This window comes from Choristoneura fumiferana, chromosome 3 (assembly GCF_025370935.1).
Source record: "Choristoneura fumiferana chromosome 3, NRCan_CFum_1, whole genome shotgun sequence".
Classification (NCBI taxonomy): Eukaryota; Metazoa; Arthropoda; class Insecta; order Lepidoptera; family Tortricidae; genus Choristoneura; species Choristoneura fumiferana.
The window spans coordinates 17,154,887-17,179,209 of NC_133474.1; the positions used below are offsets into that span (position 1 = coordinate 17,154,887).

At 38.4% G+C, this 24,323-nt stretch overlaps 1 protein-coding gene across 2 annotated transcripts in view; it reads left to right on the plus strand.

The window, feature by feature from the left end:
• The window catches only part of LOC141426800 (alpha-tocopherol transfer protein-like), a 321,849-nt gene that overhangs the window by 256,871 nt on the left and 40,655 nt on the right, over positions 1–24,323 (plus strand). The window contains exon 1 of one of the 2 annotated variants that reach the window (XM_074085983.1): positions 19,606–19,613. The exons of the other annotated variant lie outside the window; for it this stretch is intronic. The gene's annotated coding sequence lies outside the window, so the exon portion shown is untranslated. Of the gene's footprint in view, positions 1–19,605; positions 19,614–24,323 lie in introns of those variants that run through there. 2 annotated transcript variants of the gene reach the window in all.

The following is a 24,323-nucleotide window of genomic DNA, read 5'->3' on the forward strand; positions in this document are numbered from 1 at the left end:
AGCACAAAATAAAGATAATAATAGATAGAGTGCAGTTTTCGTTAACAAATTTAACAATTTGACGCAATGTTATTATCCTTAAATACTTTTCAAATTCGTCGTCGCAATTTCTGACAGGAACGCTTTTTATTCACAAACTAAAACTGCTGAAAGGGTGATTGTAAATTCTTATCTCCTTGATCATTACTGGACCGTTTCCCACGCGGAAGCTTCGAGAAGGGTCGACCCACTTCGTCTTTTTACTTTTACACATTTCCCGCAACACCGAGTTGCGTAATTTAGCGAGAACTCCTCAGTAACCAATGAACATCGATAACGAAATCAAATGAAAAGTTATGTCGTCATAATACGAAATCCGGGAAATGTTATTTTTGAATGAACTAAGTTTTTCTTTGCTCACCCGCGACCTTATGATAGCTAAGTTTATGCAAGATATGCCTGATTCAATAAATTAGTTATTTTGAAATCGTTTGCACATGAAAACATAGAGCTTACTCAGGTTGATTGATTTTTGAGTGTACATAGAAAGGTAATAGCGCCATTCGGATGTGGCTTTGAAACTACAGCACCTAGTCAGTTAATACTTATTTATTACAAGACGATGATTTTGCTTATTTTAATTTCCATGTTATTATTTTCGGTCAGATGCAGAGAAAAAATACCTCTCGGTGTGGCTATACTACTAAAAGTGCGTATTGTAAAATAATGTTTACGGATTTTTTTATAACGGTTTTATACAGTTAGAGGTGTTTAATAACTATTAATGACTTTTTAAGGTACTCTTATGTGTCTCCTAATATTAATTTATGCGTCTTTTACGTAAACTTAAATTTCCATTAAATTAACCTTTACATTTCTTGGTTTCTAAAATGATCCAAAAGAGCTGAATTTCTTTGTTTTTTTTTTCAATTGTTTCTTCACGGAATGCTTAAAATAACAATGTCATCCAACAAATTAAGAGCGCAGCATTCGTCGAATAAAACAATAACCCAAATAAATCCGGATACGAGTTCTAATGTGTCTGCGTTGTGCAACGCTTGCGACAGCGGGCGCTGAATGAACACTCCCGCGCACGCCGGTTGCCAACCCGTCCCGTCACGTACGTACGAGCTACTCTACTCAAATTTATGAATAAGTAAATATTTAGTCTAAATACAATTATTCTGTTAGTGCACATAGATCAATATGGCACTTGATTGCCAAAAGCAATCAATATATCTACTTTATCGTGGATGCGAAAAGATTATTATTTAGTATTTTATGATTGACTATCTGACGCCTGTAATGGTTTAATCGAATGCACTTATATAAATACTTTTTGAGGTAAGTATCTGACATAAATCTGGGAAAAAATTCCAACAGAGATAAATATTGGAATACCGGAACGTGTACCACTGACCTCAGAAAATCTCGTTAAAAATACGTAATCGAAAAGCCATGGTCCTTAGTTGTTTTTCTTATTACAAGTTAGTAACATTTGATTGGGTTCGGTAACGACAGCGTCAGGATGACCTCTAGAGAGGTCGCTTGACCCCTTGTTTTGCTTACTGAGTTCATCGCTCGGGAGAGAGCCTCGAGAGTTGAGTCACGGGCCTCGGCTCCCGTAGCAAGGGCGCCTGTGCCCCGCGGGTGATCCCTGCGCTGTGACATGAAGTCATTGGCAGTAACACCTGTACCTGACTTACCGGTACCCGAGAGAGTTCATTTTTCTGTACTGTGATGAATGTGACACTGTTAGCGCTATTTATTAGCATGTACTTACACGTGTAAGGTGTCAAAATTAAGTCGTAATATTCAAACCGCATACCGTTGTTATTTATTTTAGATTATATTTAGATTTAGATATAGACCAAATGTTGTTGCAGGTGAGCAGTTTGGCTGCCAGATACCGCAATGAGGAAGACTCCGTGTAATAGTGATATTATAAATTTTCATTACCCTTATAATGGATATTGGTTAGTTTACTTAAAAATACTGGATAACAAATTTCTGGTACGCAGGGTTCGCAGCTAACTTTTTTAGCATGTTTGCGTGATTCTAAAGAAGATAATCACATTCATGAGATATTTGTGGTAGATACGCTGCTGTTGATTGTAGAGTTGTTATATTGTGATGAAATTCGCAGTTTACAATTGTTGGGTGTGAACAGGTGTTAGTTACATAACTGAAAACCAGAAACTACTCAGAATCGAGAGTAGAATCGATTACACTATATTTTAAATCAGGTTGTGTTTGTGTTTTTAAATCCCTTTTTTTATTGTGCCCAGGCCACCAGTCTAAAAAGTTACGAATACGACATGCGCCAATAGGGAATATTACTGCAATTTTATGTCGTCAGAGTACAGCACTAGCACATACCATATGTTTATGTATTATGTTTTTTGAGTATCTTAAATGTCTGTAGGATGCCGTAATAACATATTGTTTTTTTTTTTATAAATATGGCTCTATCGTTACTCTCGGTGTAAATAACGTTTATTTTGTTACTAATCAATATGTCATGATTTCTATAGATTTTTAGAAAAATATGGCTCTGTCCATTGAGGACAATTTCGCCAGTGTCTAGTAGTTTTTGCCGTTGTACGGTAAAAAAAATCTAGGAAACGAAATATGAGAGGTAATGGTGGATGAACGATGACAGCGCGAATCCATGATTTCTATAGGTATTAATATTCTTTGGTCATGATCCGTCATGGCGACAACATAAAGAGAACTGACGTTGTCGTGGCGGTTTGTTTACGTTACGTGCTAGTGTCGTCCCCTGCGCATAACTTTGCCTAGTATGCCCTATTAAATGTTTAGCGTTTAGATAATTTAATACTGGCCGTTTTCTGTCAGTTTAATTTTCTTCTAAAAACGTAGAAGTGTATACCTACCTAGTGCCATCCACGAGGACGCGTGATTTTGTCAAAATAAGACATTAATGACATTGTAATAAGAACCACGGCATGCGTCATCTTGAATGACTCTACCATACATAACTGACCAATAAAAAATATGGGTGTAGAGTTAATAATCAAGTAGAATGACTGACTTAGGAAAACATACGAATATTTATTGAAATAATGAAATTATTCGAAAATTAATGCAATTAAGTAACTATAACTTGAATTGAAAAAATATTTTTTGGGTGTCAGAGGTTTTCAGTTATTTAATTAACAAGTTTAATACCTAATATATGAATTTAAAAATTCTTACGAAAAAATATATAGTGAAGTATGAAAATGAAGAAGAAAATTAACTTTTCACTTCTCATGTTCGTAAAGTTTGTATTTATGCTGGATCTAGGCGACATAAAATGACTTTTTATACTCTAGTGCATTAAGTAAAATCTTCGTCTAATATCAAGGCAATCAAGTGTAAACAGTCACAAGCAAAGAAGTTTCTACATATATTTTTTAATAAATTTTAATTTATATAAAAGTAAAAATCTGTGGCTATATGAACGTCTCGGGTAAAATGGATCATTTTATGCTCTTGTTGTACAATCTACTATTTTTGCATTAGCTGTTGTTAGGGTTCAGTAGCCAAAATGGCAAAAACGGAACCCTTATAGTTTCGCCATGTCTGTCTGTCTGTCCGTCCACGTGAGTATATGTAAACTATGCCGACAAAATGGTACAGTAACAAAAATCAAAAAAAAATTTTAGAGGACTTCCCATAGACGTAAAGTGGGGGTATTTTTTTTTTCTCATCCAACCTTGTAGTGTGGGGTATCGTTGGATACGTCTTTTAACCCATTGGAGGTTTGCTGAAACGATTTTTCTATTTAGTGATTTGTTTGCAAATATTCAACTTTAAAGTGCAAATTTCCATTAAAATCCAGCGCCCCCCCCCCGCTCTAAAATCTAAATAGGTGGGTGGAAAAAATTGAAAAAAATCAGGATGGTAGTAAGTAGTCAAACTTACAAGGAAAACTATAACGGTTAAGTTTTCTTGAGAATTAATAGTAGTTTAAGAGTAAATAGCAGCCTAAGGTATAATTAAACTTGGAATATTCCGTTCAAAATACGAAATCCTTAGAAAAATATTACTTATTTTTTTCGTAATGACTACGGAACCCTATTTCGGGCGGCGTGTCCGACATGCTCTTGGCCGGTTTTTTTAGGTTAGGAACAGCCGGCATATAATTGCTAGGGCGCAAGCGCAGGGCCGCGAATCGTGTCGTAAAACGGCGCCACCGTGCGCCCGCGCTCGGCCTGTTCTTTACAGTGGCTGTATCATGGAAAGAGCTCTATTAAGTTAAAGAATTTATATTCAGTTCATTTTATTAAAATATAAGTAAATGTATATATTTGTTTGTTTGCATGGACGGGTTGGTTTTGGTACTACCCTGTTTTATCGCCGATTTAATTACAACTTGACTTTATTGTCCATATTTATTTGGTTTAATGCAATGCAACTAAAAATCTAATTTTTGCAGTTAATTTAAAATAATCTGTTATTCAGGGCCAAAATAAAAGGGTTTTACTGGATTAGCGTCCTATAATTATTATTTCAAGGTGCCATCTATCCTATTTATCATCCCAGCCTATATACGTCCCACTGCTGCGCACAGGCCTCCTCCCAGACCAAGAAGGCTTGGGCCATAGTTCCCACGCGAGCCCAGTGCGGATTGGGAACTTCAGGCGCACCATTGAATTGCTTTGCAGGTTTGTGCAGGTTTCCTCACGATGTTTTCCTTCACCGCAAAGCTCGTGGTCAATTTTAAATGTAATTCCGCACATGAATTTCGAAAAACTCAGAGGTGCGAGCCGGGGTTTGAACCAACGATTCTATGCTTGAGAGGCGAAAGGTCAAACCACTAGGCCACCACGGCTTCTTCCTATTGATGAGGCATAAATATAAGCACCCATTTTATCACAAAGCGAATTCTGGGAATATTTGGTAGCTTTATAATACTTAAGTATAAAATTGTAACAACTTTATGTAAAATAACCTTTCAACAACGTTTGCACTTCGAAAGAGATTAGATTGTAAATTATTTTCAGTCGGTACATTTCATTAATGATTGGTTTTCTTGTTACTGCAAATATCGATTCTTTACTCGTAAAACGTTTAAGGGCAACACACACAGAGAGCGGGCGCGGGTCGTGCGCGGCCCGCGACGGGCGTATTTGCATGGCAGTATATGGAAGCCTTCACACAGAACGCGGGGCGGGCGCGGGTCGTGCGCGGGCCCGCGCCCGTCGCCGTCGTCACAAACAGCGCGCGGCCGAGCGCAGAGTTACCAACTCTCAAAATATTTATCCCTAAAACTTAAGTTAAAAACCCTAAAATTGCTATAATTAATTGGAAATCCCCTAAAACATGTTAGTATAGGTAGTGCCACAAGAATTAAAGTGAATGATTTACACACACAGCAACATGTCGTATAATGACATCAGGCAGGATTGTAAGTTTGATATACTTACATCCAGATTTTTTTTTCAATTTTTCACCCACCGGCTTACTTCATACAAAAAATATTGTAGAACTGGATTTAAACACATATTTAAGTAAAATATATAAGCAGAGTTTATTCCATCACAACACAAGAAAACAAGAGTGAATGACAATAAAAATCAATGTCAATACAAATCTGTATAAAAACAGCAAGAACATGGAGTCGGCCAGGATTACAATAAGGTTTAGATTCCATGTATAATGAAACCTACAACACGCCCTCTTAATCTTGGACGACTTCAAGCATATCTTTAACAAACGACTGATGCTTACAATTCGGCAGTGCCTTCGTTAACACATCAGCAGTCATTTGTTCGGTAGGCATATAAGTCAGTTGAATGACTTTATTATCAACCGCCTCACGTATATAGTGATACCTAATGTCCACGTGTTTAGAACGCTTGTGAAAGACCGGATTAGTGGCAAGTTTTGCCGCAGACTGGTTATCACTATACAGAGTTACAGGATTACTATGCCCTGTAATTTCAGTAAGTAGCGCACGGACGTATACCGCTTCTTTTGCCGCTTCAGACAAAGCAATGTACTCCGCCTCGGTAGACGAAAGTGCGATACAAGATTGTTTGTAACAACCCCAGGAAATGACGTTCCTACCTAGCTTAAACATATAGCCCGTGTATGATTTACGATCCGCCCCATTAGCCCAATCAGCATCAGTAAAACCATAAACACGAAACTTATCATGCTTACTACTTTTTCTGTACAGTAGACCTAAATTCATTGTCCTTTCAAGTAACGTAATACACGCTTAGCTGCAGCAAAATGTTCAGCTGAGTGGCGTGTATTAAACTGACTAAGAAAACTTACAGCAAATGAAATGTCTGGTCTGCTGGTCACAGATAAATACATCAAGCAGCCTATCAGCTCCTGATATGGTAGTCTACTATCATAGTTAACACTGTCAGAAAACTTCAGACCTACGTCTAAGGGCGTTTTCGCGACTTTGCAGTCACTCATACCGAAACGTTCAAGCAACTTTTCGATATACGTTCTCTGACTCAGCTTTAATTCACTACTAGTGCGATCTACCTTAATTCCTAGCATATGTTTTACCTCACCTAAATCTTTTATAGTGAAGTGAGACTTCAGCGACATTTTCAGCTTGCCAGCAAGCTTGTCGCAGTCGTAGAACACGAAAAAATCGTCAACGTAGAGAGCAATGATAATGGTATGCTTACCCACCCGGCGACTGAAGATACAGCTCTCGTGCTTGCTCTGCGTAAAGTTATCTGCCAGTAAAACTTCTTTTACCTTATCGTACCAAGCTCTAGACGCTTGTTTTAACCCGTACACGGCTTTCTTGAGTTTGTAGACTTTATGCTCATTGCCTTGTCTGATAAATCCTTCTGGCTGAGACATGTAGATCTCTTCACTCAAATTTCCATTCAGGAAGGCAGTTTTTACGTCAAGATGATCAATCTTCAAATCTAACTCGACCGCAAGAGACAGCAACATCCTCAACGAACTATGTCGTACAACAGGAGAACACGTATCTAAATAATCAATCCCGAACTTTTGAGTAAACCCTTTTGCAGCCATTCGCGCTCTATAACACGCTATTTTTCCATTAGCGTCGCGTTTAATTTTAAATAGCCACCGATTCTTGACAATATTCTTGTCTGCAGGTCTGTCTACAAGCTCCCAGGCCTCATGCTTATTGAACGAATCAATTTCATCTTGCATAGCTTGCCTCCACAACTTACTATCGCTCGATTGCAAAGCCTCCTTGACAGTAGTTGGTTCATTCAACTCTACCTCTAGTGCAGACATTGTCCTCGGTAATCTTGGCCGCAAATTATAGGCTGGTCCATCATTCCGTGGCTCTTGTGGTACACCGCCTGTGTTAGTAGAAGAACACGGGTCCTGCTCGTCCGCCTCGAACCAAACTTCAGGCGCTTCCGGCCTCTCCGCCTCAACCTGTACGTCGACATTCTGTAATGGTCGCATCTCCGCCTCATTCTCTACATTCTCAACCTCAGGCTGATTTCCCGCACGACTCTCCTCAGCAACAGCTTCATCGTCACATGTCGGGAAGAAAATCTCCACAGACCGTTTGCCGGTGAACCCTGGAAAAATTGTTTCATTAAAAACAACATCTCGACTTCGAAATACTATATGTTTCGTCAAATCATAGAGCCTATATCCATTTGGTTCGTAACCAAGAAATATACAACGCTTGCTTTTTGGCTCAAGCTTATTCCGCTTCACTTTATCAACATGAGCGTGAGCTTCACAGCCAAACACACGTAAGTGTTTTAAACTCACTTTCTTACCCGTCCAGGCCTCCTCAGGAGTTTTACCAGAGAGCCTCTTCGAAGGTGACACATTTATTAAGTGCGCCGCCGTGCAAGCAGCCTCTGCCCAAAATTTGTGGTCTAGGTTTGCCGTATACAACAGGCATCTTACTTTTTCCAACAGCGTACGATTGAGCCTTTCTGCGCAGGAATTTTGTTGTGCGCTGTATGGCACAGTCACCTGGTGAACAATCCCCCTTCCTGTCAAAAAGCCTTTAAGTTCCCTGTTCACATACTCAGTACCACAGTCAGACCTCAAATTTTTAACTTTATCACCAGTTTGAGTTTCCACTAAATTAATAAAGTTTTTCGTGTATTCACTCACCTCGCTTTTCCGCTTCAGGAAATACACGAACACCTTCCTCGTATGATCATCCAAGAACGTCAGGATGTACCTCTTGCCTCCAAGCGAATTCACCGGCAATGGACCACACAAATCGGTGTGGACTAATTCCAACCGCTTTGCAGCCACAGACTTATCAGGCTTGCTATGGAAAGGAAAACGGACCTGCTTTCCTTTTAAACAAACTTCGCACGCAACGCCTTTACAAGGGTCGTCCTGAAAACTAATATCATTAGCAAGTCCCTGCCTCAAAAGCTTCATGTTATTGCCACTCAAGTGACCAAGTCTTTGATGCCAGGTCGTAGTACTAACAGTTAGATTCGCCCTTAGACTGCAGGTTTGAAGTTTATAAGCACCGCCTATGTCATTTGCTTTAAGCAAAGTATCGCTAAAGTTAGAAATTGTACAACCATTAGTATCAAAACTAACACTACTACCGTCCTTAATCATCTGAGAAACAGATATGAGATTAACAGAGAGTTCAGGTATAAATAACACGTTAGTTAATATCGCATTTTCCGACAACATAACGTTACCTATTCCCGTGCACTGCAGTTTATCTCCACTGGCAATGGTAACCGAACCACCACGCGATTTAAAGTCTGTCATCAAATCTCGCTTGCCAGTCATGTGGTTTGTCGCTCCAGAGTCAATGTACCACGAAGTACTCGTATCTTTGCCCGCTCCAGTACTATATGCCGACAAAACGCAGTTTCCTGAAGAATTTCTGTCGCTCTGACAATCTTTCTTCACATGCCCCTTTTGTTTGCATTTCCAGCACCACGGTTCTCTCTTACGCCCAGATAAGTCCTTCGCTTTTGACTCTACCTTGTGTTGCTGCGCTTTTCTCGTTCCGGAGTCATTTGTTGTAGCGCTTTTTCTCGTAGAATATAAGCACTCACTCGAATCTCCACGAGTAGTCCAACGTTGATCCTGTAGTAGTTTTGACTTGACTAGATCGGCCGTAATAACAGCTCCCGAATGCTCTAGTGCCATGATCATGGGCTCATACTCCGTCGGTAAACCTTTGAGCATCAGTGCCCCAAGAAACTCGTCATCAACAACCTTGTTCATATTCGCCAATTGCTGAGCTAATGACAATACCTCATTGACGTAAGCTTCCATGCTACCGAAGTTCTCTAGTTTGACGGCGCACAAGTTCTGGAGTATTCGCACTCTGGAACCGAGTCCTTTGTCATCGTACGCACTTGCCAGCGCATTCCAGGCATCTTTTGCCGTTTTTGCCGATATCAAATGCGAGAAACATGATTTTTCAACGCTCAAGCAAATCTTAGATTTCGCTATGTCGTCACGTCTAGTTCTAACATCAACCGATGTTTCGTCATTTTCCGCATAACCACATACACAGGCCCACAAATTGTCCAGAATCAATGCATTTTTCATTACAAACTTCCACACAACGTAATTTTCACGTCCGCGTAGTTTTTCTTGCGGAAAAACACAACTTTTACTTTCTGACATTTTGAAAACGTTTGACTATAAATTGCTATCCCATAACCTATTGTAGAACTGGATTTAAACACATATTTAAGTAAAATATATAAGCAGAGTTTATTCCATCACAACACAAGAAAACAAGAGTGAATGACAATAAAAATCAATGTCAATACAAATCTGTATAAAAACAGCAAGAACATGGAGTCGGCCAGGATTACAATAAGGTTTAGATTCCATGTATAATGAAACCTACAACAAAAAATCTCTACTTTACGTCTATGGGAGGTACCCATAAAATGTTTTTTTTTTTTAATTTTTCATTGTACAAGTATCATTTTGTCGGGATAGTTTTCATTATATATCCGTGCAAAATTACAGCTTTCTAGCATTGATAGTCCCTGAGCAAAGCCGCGGACGGACAGACAGACAGACATGGCGAAACTATACGGGTTCCGTTTTTGTACTATGGTCCAGACGATTACATTTGCTTTTGTGATGGCAGCGACATTGGATTTGATTTTTTTCGTGTGAAGATTCTGTTTTTCGAGCCCTTTCATTTGATACCCATATGGAACCGACTGAAAAGAAATACACACTAGGCTATTTTCGATGGAAGCTATATTGGGATAAAACATATATATGTTAATATAACCTAACTACTATACCACATTTTAGCATGCGTTGCTGCAGGTAATGCAAAATCTTATTAGGTTCAACAGGTTAATACGTATACAAAATATTTTTTTTAAGAAGAAAGTAAAAACCGACTCCAAAAAAATAACAAAAAATGGAAAACGACCCGCAAAACCCTTGAAAGCTCGAAGTCGGTGACTCAGCACGAGCCAGCAGGTATGGAACATAGTCGTCTACCTCACGATCCTGCTGGGGTCATGCTGATTCATCAAATTTGACTGGCTAGATCGGGTTACCCAGGCCCAATAATTTTGTATTTTTTTTTTTTTTTTATCAAGAAATAATGTGAAATATAAGAAATACAAAATAAATATAAAAAGCAAAACTTCCCAACAATCCTTAAAAATACCCCATCCCAGTTATTTACCCCCTAAATTTGAGGGGAAAACCCCTAATTTGGCAGTCGTGCCGAGCGGCAAATGGCCGGTGTTTGTATCGCACCGCCGCTTTGACACGCGCCGCCTCTGTCAAAGGATGCCGCGTGCGATTTATGGCTGCTGGGCTACTCCGAAACTCGAAACTCGAAGTTCGTGTCGTACGGTCCCTCTGACACTTACACTGTTTGATACGAGAGCGAGAGGGACCGCACGACACGAACTTTGAGTTACGAGTTTCGTAGTAGCCTTGCTGTACCTTCGCACGCGGCGTCCTTTGACAGGTAGGGTTGCAACGATATATCGAATTTTTGATAGTATCGATAACTTTGACTCCACAGTATTGATATATTAGCATTGCCTATCTACAGTGTTACTGGGCTACCGGCACCCAGGCTTTTTTTTAAGGGAAGTTAAAGATACGCTATTTCTGTAACTTAACCATTACATAAATTTAAATAATAAAGTAAAATCCACACTGTTAACTTTCTAATAAAAATATAATTGTCAGCCATGTACAGCTAATTAAATTGACAAGTACTATATATAAGTAAATATTATAAATGCGAAAGTTTGTGTGCGTGTGTGTGTTTGTTTCTTACTTCTTCACACTAAAACGGCATTTGAATGAAATTTGGTACGTAGATAGCTGTAATAACATAAAGGCTACTTTTTACAACCTTTTATTTAGTTTCACATGTCCCGTTGTTTGTCTGTCCGTCTGTAGTCAAATTCTGCAAGTATATTTTGACCACTTCCAGTAGTCAGATTGACTTGAAATTTGGAATACTTATGTAAATTGTGTAACAATACAATAATCTGGTAGTGACAGGGCACTGGCGGTCTGAAAGGTTGGGTTACGTGAAAAAAAATGTTGATAACTAATTAGATAAATATTATAATTAATTAATGACATATCGTGTAGGTACATTCAACGTAATAAATAAGTGATCACTTTTGTACCTTGGCACTTCAACGTCATGTTTGATAAGCCATACGAAATTGTGTAACGACTGAAAGCGACAAGGTACCTATACCTATAAGGTGATCACTTATTTATGACGTTGACTGTCGAACTACATACATAATATACAAAAACACTTACTTTTAATCCCATCCCACTAATATTATGAATGCGAAAGTTTGTAAGTCTGTTTCTTTATTACTTCATCAGCCATCATCATCACGTCAAAATCGCTGAACCGATTTAGATGAAATTCGGTATACAATGTATCCCGCAAAAACTATACAAATTTTCCGGGATAAAACTATCCTATGTCCATCTCTGTGACTACAACTATATGTATACCAAATTTCATCTAAATCGGTTCAGTGGTTTAGACGTGATGAAGTAATAAACAAGAACCGGCCAAGAGCGTGTCGGTTTTTTTATTTCAATTATTTATGCTGGCTCGTGCTGAGGCACCGACTTCGAGCTAGTAGGTACACCTAGGAAAATATTTTGAAGGGTTTTGTAGTCGGTTCCATCTATTGATATTTTTTTTTATTTTTTTGGAGTCGGTTTTACTTTTTTGTTAACCACATATATCTCGCGGCACTGTATAATTGCCTGAAGCCATGAAGTAAGGGACGAGTTCGGGGTAGACGGCCGAGTCGTAGACGAGGCCGGATAAAACGAGTTCAGCAATCCCTGTTCTGGCCGAGGCTTGTATAGTGCTTTTCTCAAACAATGTGAGGAAATATTTCATCCATCCATCCATCCATCCATCCATCGCGTCGCTTCGCATCGCATCGCATCGCATCGTATCGCATCGCATCGCTTCGTATCGCTTCGCACCGCTTGGCATCGCTTCGCATCGCTTCGCATCGCTTCGCATCGCCTCGCATCGCCTCGCATCGCCTCGCATCGCCTCGCATCGCCTCGCATCGCCTCGCATCGCCTCGCATCGCTTCGCATCGCTTCGCATCGCTTCGCATCGCATCGCATCGCATCGTATCGCATCGCAGTATCGCAAATGCTTATAGAGTAGTGGTGGTTGGCTGTTCGTAATTTTTCCTTTGTCAGTTTAATGTTAGTAAGCAAATTTAAAAAGTCAGAGCAGCGGACAATAATGGATTTTCATACTTACATACTTCATGGCCTAGGCCAAGAAGTTGTGTAGGGAGGTGGTAGGGAGCCATAAATGAGAAACTTCATGTCTCCATTTCGTGACATTAACGCATACATTTCCGAACATGTTTGAGAAAATAAAATTATTCTTATTCTTATTATTGGTTCTAGAACTGTTTTAATTTGTACTCCAAAAGTCGCCAGATAAACCATTTTTTAATCAAAACTTTTTTTTGGTCGCTAAGATTTAAGCAAAAGCCGTCACTGCTAGGGATAAAGTCACTAAACTGGCAACATTGATAGCCGCTGCGGGCCCGTCGCGGGTCCGACCCGCGCTCTGTGTGAATACAACGAACCGCGCGGCTCCCGCGGCGGACACGACCCGACCCGCGCCCGCTCTCTGTGTGTGTTGCCCTTTAATTAAATTGTTTACGAGTATGAGTGCAGTGCAGTAGATTGCGAAGCTTCTTGTTAAACTATATTTATTTGAAAGTAGCTAAGTCTACTGAAAGTAAGGGTTGAGATACTGAATATAACTATTGATTTAATAAATAAACTAGCTTACAAAGCAGAAACAAGGACGGAACGAGGTAACGAGAACTACTTTTAGAAATATTGTGAATGACAATACCTACTTTTTTATTGGTCATCCATTTTAAGGTTAAAGTAATAAAGTAATGAAATGTAGACTTGAATTTTGTTATGTTCTTTATAATGGAGCGATAAAATTTAATTTCCTGGTGGATTCCATAGCAGTTAGCCGATCGCATAGTTGGCTCGCGGCCAGCTGCACTCCGCAGTGCGCGCCGGATCCCTCCGCACCAAAACCACCACAACACTGCTACATGCATACCTTTCTTTGTCCTTCTTGAAAGTAAACCACGTGCTAGAAAGAGATGTCAAAATCTAGTAGGTAATGAAAATATACGGACTAGATATACAGTGCCTGAAGAATTCGACTCGCAGACGGCGCCCGCGCTACGACCCAAGTTTACGACGGATTATTCTCCCATTAAAAGTTCAATATACAGCTCTTTTTCTAATCATTAGGCAGATCGCGTGGAACGAAATTGAGCAGATGCATGTCAAAAATAAAACATAATTACGAAACTAAGAATTACTACTTAAATTATGCTGAATGAATTTATTGAATGTAGAAATTTTAAGATTATGCTAGGTGTAATAACCGATTAGTAAAATTTCAGTAAACAAAGTGACCTGCCTGTCATTGTACTAATCCATCAAGTGACCTAGCGTTCCTATAGTATACTGAAAACGAAGCCTGACCGAAATATAAAATAATCCTTACATTGGAATGAAACCAACTGAGATATCAAATTATATATTTCATATCTTCTGGTAACGATAGGTACCTACTTATGTATCAGACATAGAATTATATTTAGAATAAAAGAAATAGAAATATACTATCGGTATCTATTTCCTTTCACATTTGATGTTGCTATTTTCACCCCTCTCGCTGTCAATGAGAAAGAAAGAAAACTTTAATTCGTGACAACATGAGAAGAATGGAAAAAAAAATAGTTATGCACCGTAAACTGCTTCAACTTTGCCCTCTGGCCCCAACATTGCCTGATTCGATTTAGACTTGATAACTTAGCATCCTTTAGGTTTTTAAACTTTTATCCCCCCGTAATAATAATTCCCGTGTAGATAAAAGTTTAAAACCTATAAGAGTGCTAAGTTATCGACTCTAAATCAAATCAGGCAATGTTGGGGCCAGAGCGCAAAGTTGAAGCAGTTTACGGCAAGTCACGAAATGGTCCCAAATCAGCAATCTGCTGCAATGAGCACACTTTTTTCGTATTTTCATAGGTTTTAGTGGAGTACAGACTCACCGTGCCAATTAAGTAAGTAATTGAATGAAAAAGTTATGAGTTAAAAGTTTGGTTCATATTATTTGGTCATTTAACTCAATTTACGTGACTTCAAATCGCTATTTTACCACTAGGTAAAACACTTAGGTAATTGTTAAAAAACAGGAATGTGTAATTGCATCTAAATATTCAGGAGTGCCTGGATACAGATGAAATTAAAGTGTGGATACACCAGAAAGCCTCTAAAAAAAACTGCTCCACTTTTTAATGTAACTGTAGAGATAAATCAGGTATTCATTACTTTCACGTCGACCCGCGTTATGACCCAAAAAGTAGGTTAGTACTGTCTAAATATTCAAATGAAAACTTAATTGAATCCACCTCTGCCCTCTCACCTACTGTTTACACACTCTGGCGGGGTTAGAGGCTCAAACCGCCATGGAGTACCCAGAATTTGACCTACTAAATATTAATTTTGGTAAATTAGACTAATGGTGGTATGGTAATGGTATGGTTATACCTAGTATTCGGTCTTACGTAGTAATTGCCGTTCGTCACAGAGTAAGTATACATACGTCATAGCTACTGTAAGAATACGGCAATAATTGGTGTAATTTGAAGACGATGACGATGTGATTGGTGGGTGTGCGTAGCCACAAAATGAGTTATTACGTCTAATTTAGGATTTGTTGGGCCTGTGTGCAGTTGTGTGTACTTAATTAGGTTTACCTACAACCCACAGGGTCCTAGAAAATAATCGAAGATAAGAATTGATTTACAGAAAGAAAATGTCGTTACTTTTTCTCGGCCGCCGGAAAATCTATTTAACTTTTCGATAGTCTATCAAAAGAGGTCAAATGACTGGCTAAAAGCAAGGTTTGTTTAGTGACATTTAGGTCAAACGACAAATCTCTGTCTCCTTCTTTGTTTCTTTGTCCGTCGCCGTATAAAAGTTTGTGACCTACAAAGTAGGGGTAATTTATGACAGTTTAATCTCACCAAATAATCGCTTAATGCGATATGCGAACATGCAGCGCAAAGTCAAGTCTTCACTCGTTACGACGACGATTAATTAGTCGGCGTCGGAGCTGCGCGCGCGCTGAAAGCTGCGCCTGGCATTGTGGCGGGCTTTATTCTGGGTGACTGGGTGAACCGCGGCACGGGCATGACTCAGCGCTTCGAGAACTACAAGTGAACTGTGAAATGGTTGGTGATAATTAGTCGAGTATGTGTTGATTTTCAATATCAACGAAAACTTCTCTTTAGAAGGCATATTCCTTCTATTTGTTGTTAAAAAACTTATTTTATATGTCCGTAACGTAAACTATACTGAGCGGCAAAAATCTGGCCCTCAAATGTTTGCAGTAATTTTGTATGTAGAGTGGGGCAAATTTTGTGACGCTGAGTAGGTATATTTCAGTCCTATTATCATAGGAGCTAAAGTTTACACATCTTGACCTCATGCTTCCGTTCATTAACACAGAGGTTATTAATCAGAGCAACCATCTGCGAAAGTTATGCATTACGATCCAGTACGGCAATGACCTCATGATATCTTATACTCTAAGAGTATAATTAATTAGACGTAGTTCTAAGGAAAGGCTCAGGAAGAACAATATCCCAATCAGTAATACATACCTACCTCTCAAGCTCGTATTCAGCAGAGCAGGAGCGTAGATAAACTACGTGATCGGTGACTAACCTCTCCTATAAAATTTCTCCATAAGATGTTGAGGTCACGTTATTTACTGAATTAGAAAAGTTAAATTGAACATTATAATTCAAAGCTACCATTACTTACAGTCATATCTAGTTTTCTCTGTAGGTACCCTCAGTTGTTCGTATTTTCACCTACACGTCAATGTTATAAGCTTGTATTACCTCGCAGAAGTTATAACGAACAATTTAGTAGGTACGTGTTTAACTGTAGACAACTCGATCAAATAACCACCTACGCTTGCTCATGTATGTTGACCTGATCATCATCCTTGGACAGTTGGACTTGGAACTATATAAATTCAATAAATACTTACTATTTCCTGGAACGAGTGTGAGAAGTAAATAATAACGGTTTTGCGCTCCGCTGGTTGTTATTTTGTCGAAGTAGCTAATGTCGACGGTCTAAAGGTGGCAGAATTCAAGTGCTATTCTATTTAAGCATCAATTAGTCGTCTGAGGGACATCTGCCAGGCATTTCAGTGGTCAAGATTTTGTAATGGCTTCGAACCATTAGTACATACATTAGCTTGTATACAGACTTTGAGGCTTAAATTTTCTTACCCTTGCCAACCAGCGTAATGAAATGAACAACTCAACTTCTGAACTCGTAACGAATAATTTAACTTTTCGAAGACCAAAAAATATTTTTGTATTTGTGATATTTCAACTTCATTTCCATATTTTTACCACCACCACCACCGCGCCATTTTTAATACTCGATTAGGTACCATCAGCCAAATAACTGGTCTATCAATTTTTAAACAAGATCCTATCAAATTAATATGTCGCTGAAGTCGAACTTTCAAATTGACAGGCACGTCTATTGGCATTAAATTGTTTTATGACATGCAAACGATTATCAACTTTAGGGTGGTAGACCATATATTTGGCTGATGGTACCTACCTGAGTACGGAATATTTAATTAATCTTCCACTTATTTATCTCCATCGAATCATATCATCTGTGTAGACTCTTCCGGTTAGATAATACAAGCTTTCATTATATTTTAGACTAGACTTTATTCGTGGGTTCAGTCGCTTGACTGAAATGGATATTACAGTTGAATTAAAATTCCAAGATTGTATCCCTATAGAAAAGAGAGAGATAGAGCCCAAAAATACATCGTGGTGTTCATTTCCGTGTAAAGAACATCCATTCGAAATATAACGTGTCTAGATAAAGTGGATGAGATTTTGAATTTTACAAGCGTAGATACATACGAGTACATCCTGATTTTGTTAAATAAAAAATAGCCTACGTATAATTCTCGAGATTTATCTCAAATTTCATCCAAATCCCTCCATCAGTTTTAAGGTATTAAAGTGAATGAGTAATTAACACACTCCTACTCGTATCAATCTCTCTAAGGGACATCAACGCACCCCCTAACCCCCCTAGGGCCTCGTGTTGCACGATATATCATAATATATCTATACGCCCGCTTGAATTGTATTATCTGAAAGAGATCAAGGAACATCTCAGCACCCACTCTTTAACATCTGGCTGTCTGGCACAACGTTGATATGTTTAGGTACATCACAATCGTATAAAAAATATGTACCGAATCCTCTCGTGCAGCGGCGATGTTTACACGGCGGTGCGCCCGCGCTGTAGCTGAGCTGTAGTGGCGGCGGCCTTCCCCGAGGCCGGCTGACCTGGATCGGCCACGCGGCGTGACTCATTGTTGTGGTGCGCACCCGCACCATCTAGCGCCGCGCGAGTGCGCAGATTATATTACACGTACTATAGTATTTTATGCAACAGTAGTATAACAGGGGCCAACGAGAAGAAGACGCCACAAGTTTTTTTTCTTCTCTAAGACTTCTCTAAAATCTTCGTCTGAGACCAAGGTAATCAGGTGTCAACAGCCACAAACAAAGAAGTTTACATATATATTTTTCATAATTTTTAATTTATGTAAAATAAAAAATCAATCAAATCAATCAACATAAATCAATAAAACTAAAAAAAAAAATTATATAGTAATGCATGAAAAATAAAATGTACATAGTACTTAAGTGAACAATTGTTTCCACTGTTGCTATTTCGTTTCCTCGCCATCGAAGTGGAAAGTAGAGTGTAAAACTCGAGCATTAAACCCATTTTCCCCTCGACGTGTCTATCCACCCTCGCCATACCGGCTCGGGTGGCTATATGAACGTCTTGGGTAAAATGGCTCGTTTTATGCTTTTGTTGTACAATCTACTATTTACCTAAACAACGTTGCATACAATACTTTTTTCACTTCTCATGCTTGTAAAGTAGGTATTTATGCCGAATCTAGGCGACATAAATTGACATTTTATGCTCTAAGTGCATAAAGTAAAATCTCCGACTAAGACCAAGGCAACCAGGAAGCAATCAGGTATAAACAGCCACAAACAAAGAAGTTTCTACGTATTTTTTTTTTATAAAACTAAAAATCAATCAAATCAATCAATATAGATCAATAAAATAAAAAAATATAATTTTATAGTAATGCATAAGCAATAGTAAGTGAACAATTGTTTCCACTGTTCGCCATCGAAGTGAAAAGCAGAGTGTAAAACTCGAGCATCAAACCTATTTTACTCTCGACGTGTCTATCCACCCTCGCCGTACCGGGTCGGGTGGCTATATGAACGCCTCGGATAAAATGGCTCGTTTTATGCTCTTGTTGTACCTACAATCTACTATTCTACGACTAGGTTCTTATTAGGTAAAAGACGAAATTGGAGAAAAAGTAAACTTAACACTTTTTCATATGTAGCAAAAACTATGACAAACTACAATAAAAACGAGTGGGCGAAAAAAATGTCTAAGGTAAATAATTTTTGTTTTTAATTGACGTTGTAACTTGCCAGGCTTACCAGTGACTATCTTAAAAATACGTGTTACTTATGTTGGCAGCTATTGATTATGTTTGGAAAGTTTTTGTTCTGTATAAAAAATACCATATGAATTTAGTAAGTGGTTGCAGTATAGTTTCAGCAACATTACGATACAATACTGTTATGGGGAATAAATAATATCGACTTTTCCAGGATGTTTTATGTATGTTTTTATATTAGTATTCGTGATGTAAATCACAGAATTCACAGATTACAGTATACATTGGTGTAGAAAAACATTTTTCATCACAATTGCTCGTAAACAGTGTCGTAACATGCAGGCTACCTTGGTTGTAACCCCCCAAATAAAACCCTCGACCTTTTTTATTGTCATGACACACATGGTCGGTAAATGAGCCATTGCGCGTAATTACTGATACTGCTGCGCGCGCTGCTGCTGCGCAAGCCGTTGCACACGCACACCCTCCCGCAGCTGGGCCGCGCTGTTGCAGGGGAGGATGCTGGCGCTGCCCTAGAGCGCAGCCTAAGGTACCATAAGGTACTCGTATCGGCAATTTCGGCAAAAATAATATTTTGTCTTACAAATAAACAATTTTACTCGTAAATGTGATGAAAAACATAACCCTCCTTCGGGCAGTCGGCTAAAAGAATAAGCGTTTAGTATTATTTGATTGAACCTGACATTCGTGCGATTTTTTTAATATATTCGCACATACTTAGGGCCTGTTTCACCACTTGTCGACTAACTTGAAGTGTCAGATAAAAGCAATGCCGTCTTTGTTTATTCGGACAAAACAAACAGAGACGGCATCACTGATATCCGTCACTTAAAGTTAGTCGACGAGTGGTGAAACAGGCCCTTAATAAGTATCTTTTAATTTGTGGGGTGGTTATAAATGACAGGAATTAACTTTAAGGGTAATCAAACCCGACTTATGTAAATCCTGTTCTAGTTGGAAGACCACTGAAATAATAAGTAGGAATATATTTCCAGGTTTAGGTTAACTACTAGTTATGCTGATTCACTAGCTTATTTCATTAGAATGAATTATATAAACATAATAGACGTTATGGGGTGACGTAAAGGTTTCAAGTTATGGAATACTATAGCGACACCCGCCGACCCGCCCCGGCTTCGCACGTGCAAAATAATAAAAACCGGCCAAGAGCGTGTCGGACACGCCCAAAATAGGGTTCCGTAGCCATTACGAAAAAAATAAGTAATATTTTTCTAAGGATTTCGTATTTTATACGGAATCTTCCAAGTTTAGGTATATTTTATACCTTCGGCTGCTATTTACTCATAAACTACTACTAATTCTCAAGCAAACATAGCCGTTATAGTTTTCCTTGAAAGTTTGATATACTACTACCATCCTGTGTTTTTTTAAATTTTTCCCGCCCACCCGTTTAGATTTTAGAGGGAGGGGGGGGAGGGGGAGACGCTCGATTTTAATGAAAATTTGCACTTTAAAGTTGAATATTTCGCAAACAAATCACTGAATCGAGAAATCGTCTTAGCAAACCCCTAATGGTTTTAAAATTCCTATCCAACGATACTCCATACTATAGGGTTGGATGAGAAAAAAAAATCACCTCCACTTTACGTCTATGGGAGGCACCCTAAAAAGTCTTTTTTGAATTTTGTATTTTACCATTGTGTCGGCATAGTTTACATATATATCCGTGCAAAATTACAGCTTTCTAGCATTGATAGTCCCTGAGCAAAGCCGCAGACGAACAGACAGACATGGCGAAAATATAAAGGTTCCGTTTTCGCCATTTTGGCTCCGGAACCCTAAAAAACGGCCAAGTGCTAGTCGGACTCCCGCACAAAGGGTTCCGTACCTATACAATATTAAACATTAACAAAAAACGGCAATAAAAACACGTTTGCTGTATAGGAGCCCCCCTTAAATATTTATTTTATTTTAATTTAATTATTTATTTTTAAAGTGAATGAATATACAAATTAATATACTGTGAATATTTCAAGCAACTACCTGTTGCCGAGCAAAGCAAATACCGAGCAAAAGTGGCAAAAACTCACGTTTGTTGTATGGGATTTAAATATTTATTTTATTCTATTTTTAGTATTTGTTGTTATAGCGGCAACAGAAATACATCATCAGTGAAAATTTCAACTGTCTGGCTATCACGGTTCATGGGATACAGCCTAGTGATTGACAGACAGACAGACAGTGGAGTCTTAGTAATAGGGTCCCGTTTTTATTAACCTTTGGGCACAGAAGTCTTAAAAGGTCTCTAATCAAGGGCACTTCACACACATTTTTCAGCTCCATTTCGCAAAAACTACACCCGACCCGCGCCAAGCCGGGGCGCGTCAACGTATAAAGCGGGCTCTGGAGGGAGTTGTGTATGCAAAAAAGAAAATATATAATTTAGTTGACCTATGTCGTCTACCTCACCTACATACTATAACTATATATTGGGCTTCAATCAATCCTGCTGGCTCGTGCTGAGGCACCGACTTCAGACTGGTAGAAAATAATTTGCATGGTTTTTTGTAGTCGGTTCAATTTTTTGTCATAATTTTTTTCACACTTTTTAGTGTAAATAATCTAAGATACAATAGATTAATGTCAACTGCTGGAAACCTTTTACCAAAGATTGTTTTTCCCGATGCAGAGACGTTCATTATTTAGAAGTCCTGGTGCTTCACCACCCGTTCCATTTCACCATTATGCATTATGATGAGCATAAATTGCTCAGCAACTGTGTTAAAGTAATTGAAACTCAACCCGTGACATACTTGTTAGGTTGATGATGATGAGCATAAATTGCTCAGCAACTGTGTTAAAGTAATTGAAACTCAACCCGTGACATACTTGTTATTGAGTACTCGTAGTAACTCCGATGGTCAAATGCACGAGTTACTACTAAATATATCCAAATTACTATAGGTGTCTCTACAATTGTAACTAATGGACCCCATACATCCCTGTATTTTTTATAATTATTATTTTTTGTATTTTTTTTTCCTTTATTGTATATATAGTTTTTAAGTATTTTATTTGTAATTATATTACTTGTCTTATTATGAAAAAATCACTTTCTGCCAAGTTTCTTGAGGCGCATTCTTCTTGGCAATGATGGTCTTTCCGAAAGCGCTAGTAGTTTAACAAAATGACGTTCTTAAAAGTGCCCATTGCGGCCTATTTACTGAATAAATCATTTGATTTGAATTTGAATTTGAATTATGAAGAGTTCCCTCGATTCCCTTAGGGTCCAATCATCAGATCCTAATTTGGTGCTTATGGGACCTAATTGAAGGCAACTTGTGTATCTTTAAAAACCCGCCAAATGCGAGTCGAACTCGCATCGAAAGGTTCCATAATATGTATCTTACAAATTTTACTCAAGAGCAGGCATAAATTCGCGCATTTACGCAAGCATGAACGTACAAATAATTAAATTGCAGCTCTGCATTGCAGGTATAAATGTAATACCTATAGTATAAAATTATAATATTATAGTAAACTAGCTTTTACCCGCGGCTTCGCACGCGTAAAACTATTCGGTCTGGTAGTTGCAATTGAAAATTTTCGGGATTTTACAAAATTCCCCTGAAATTTCCAAAATTTATATCTTGGTCTTCATTGAGTTGTGTTGTGAATAACTGTGCAAAATTCAAGACTCTAACTCAGTGCTAAAATTTCAAAAAATTCCCTATCCAAATTCAAATTCAAATCATTTATTCAGTAAATAGGCCGCAATGGGCACTTTTACACGTCATTTTTTAAAATACCAGCGCTTTCGGAAAGACCATCATTGCAAGAAGAATGCGCCGCAAGAAGCTTGGCAGAAAGTCATTTTTTTTCAAATAAAATAATAAACTACAGCAAGTATACATTAAAAAAAAATTACAAAATAATAATAATAATAATACACGATGTATGGGGTCCCTTAGTTACAAAACTATCCCGTGGAAAAATATCGGGAAAAAGTGCGTATGTTTATTCCAGGCGTCCGGCTACCTACATACCAAATTTCATGCCTCTAAGCCAGCGGTTTTATTTCAAGATTTTATCCCTATCCCGTGGGAATATCGAAATAAAGTAGCCATGTATTATTCCGGAGAGGTCCAGCTACCTACGTATCAAATTCATGGCTCTAAGCCCAGTGGTTGTTATCGAGATTTATCCCTAGTTATCCCGTAGGAATATCGTGTCAAAAAGTCACTTAATTGTTATTCAAGATGTCTAGTTACCTACATACCAAATTTCATGACTCTAAGCCCAGCGTTAATTATTTCGAGATTTTATCCCAATCCCGTGGGAATATCGGGATAAATAGTAGCCTAAGTGTTATTTCAAAGGTTCAGCTACCTACACACTAAATTTCATGGCTCTAAGCCCAGCGGTTGTTATTTCAAGATTTTATCCCTAGGTATCCCGTGGGAATATCGAGTCAAAAAGTTGCCTATGTGTTATTCCAGACGTCCAACTACCTACATACTAAATTTCATGACTCTAAGCCCAGCAGTTGTTATTTCGAGATTTTATCCCTATCCCGTAGGAATAGCGGAATAAAAAGTAGCTTATGTGTTATTCCAGAGATCCAGCTACCTACATACTAAATTTCATGGCTCAAAGCCCAGTGGTTGTTATTTCAAGATTTTATCCCAATTTTTCCGTGGGAATATGGGTCAAAAAGTCGCCTATGTTTTATTCAGACGTCCAACTACCTACATACCAAATTTTATGACTCTAAGCCAAATTCATCAAAATCGGTTTAGCGGTTTAGGCGTGAAAGCGTAACAGACAGACAGACAGAGTTACTTTCGCATTTATAATATTAAGTATGGATTTCTTATTAAGTGCCTAAATGCCAAGTTTCATAGTTTTATCTTTGACAGCGATGACTTCCACCATATAAACTTATCCCCTATTTCAACCCCTTAAAGCCTCTTTTTCGCGATAAAGGTAGCCTATGTTCTTTCCCAAGGTCTATTCTATCTCTGTACCAAATTTCATCAAAATCGGTTTAGCGGTTTAGGCGTGAAAGTGTAACAGACAGACAGACAGACAGACAGACAGACAGACAGACAGAGTTACTTTCGCATTTATAATATTAGTATGGATTATAGTTTTTTTTTTATTCTCATCTAAGTAGGCTTTACATTACAAGCTAACGAGTAATAGTCGACCAAAACCTAGTATTAAGTATTTGCCACTAATTAATATACGAAACCCTACACTGAGCCAGGCCCTACAC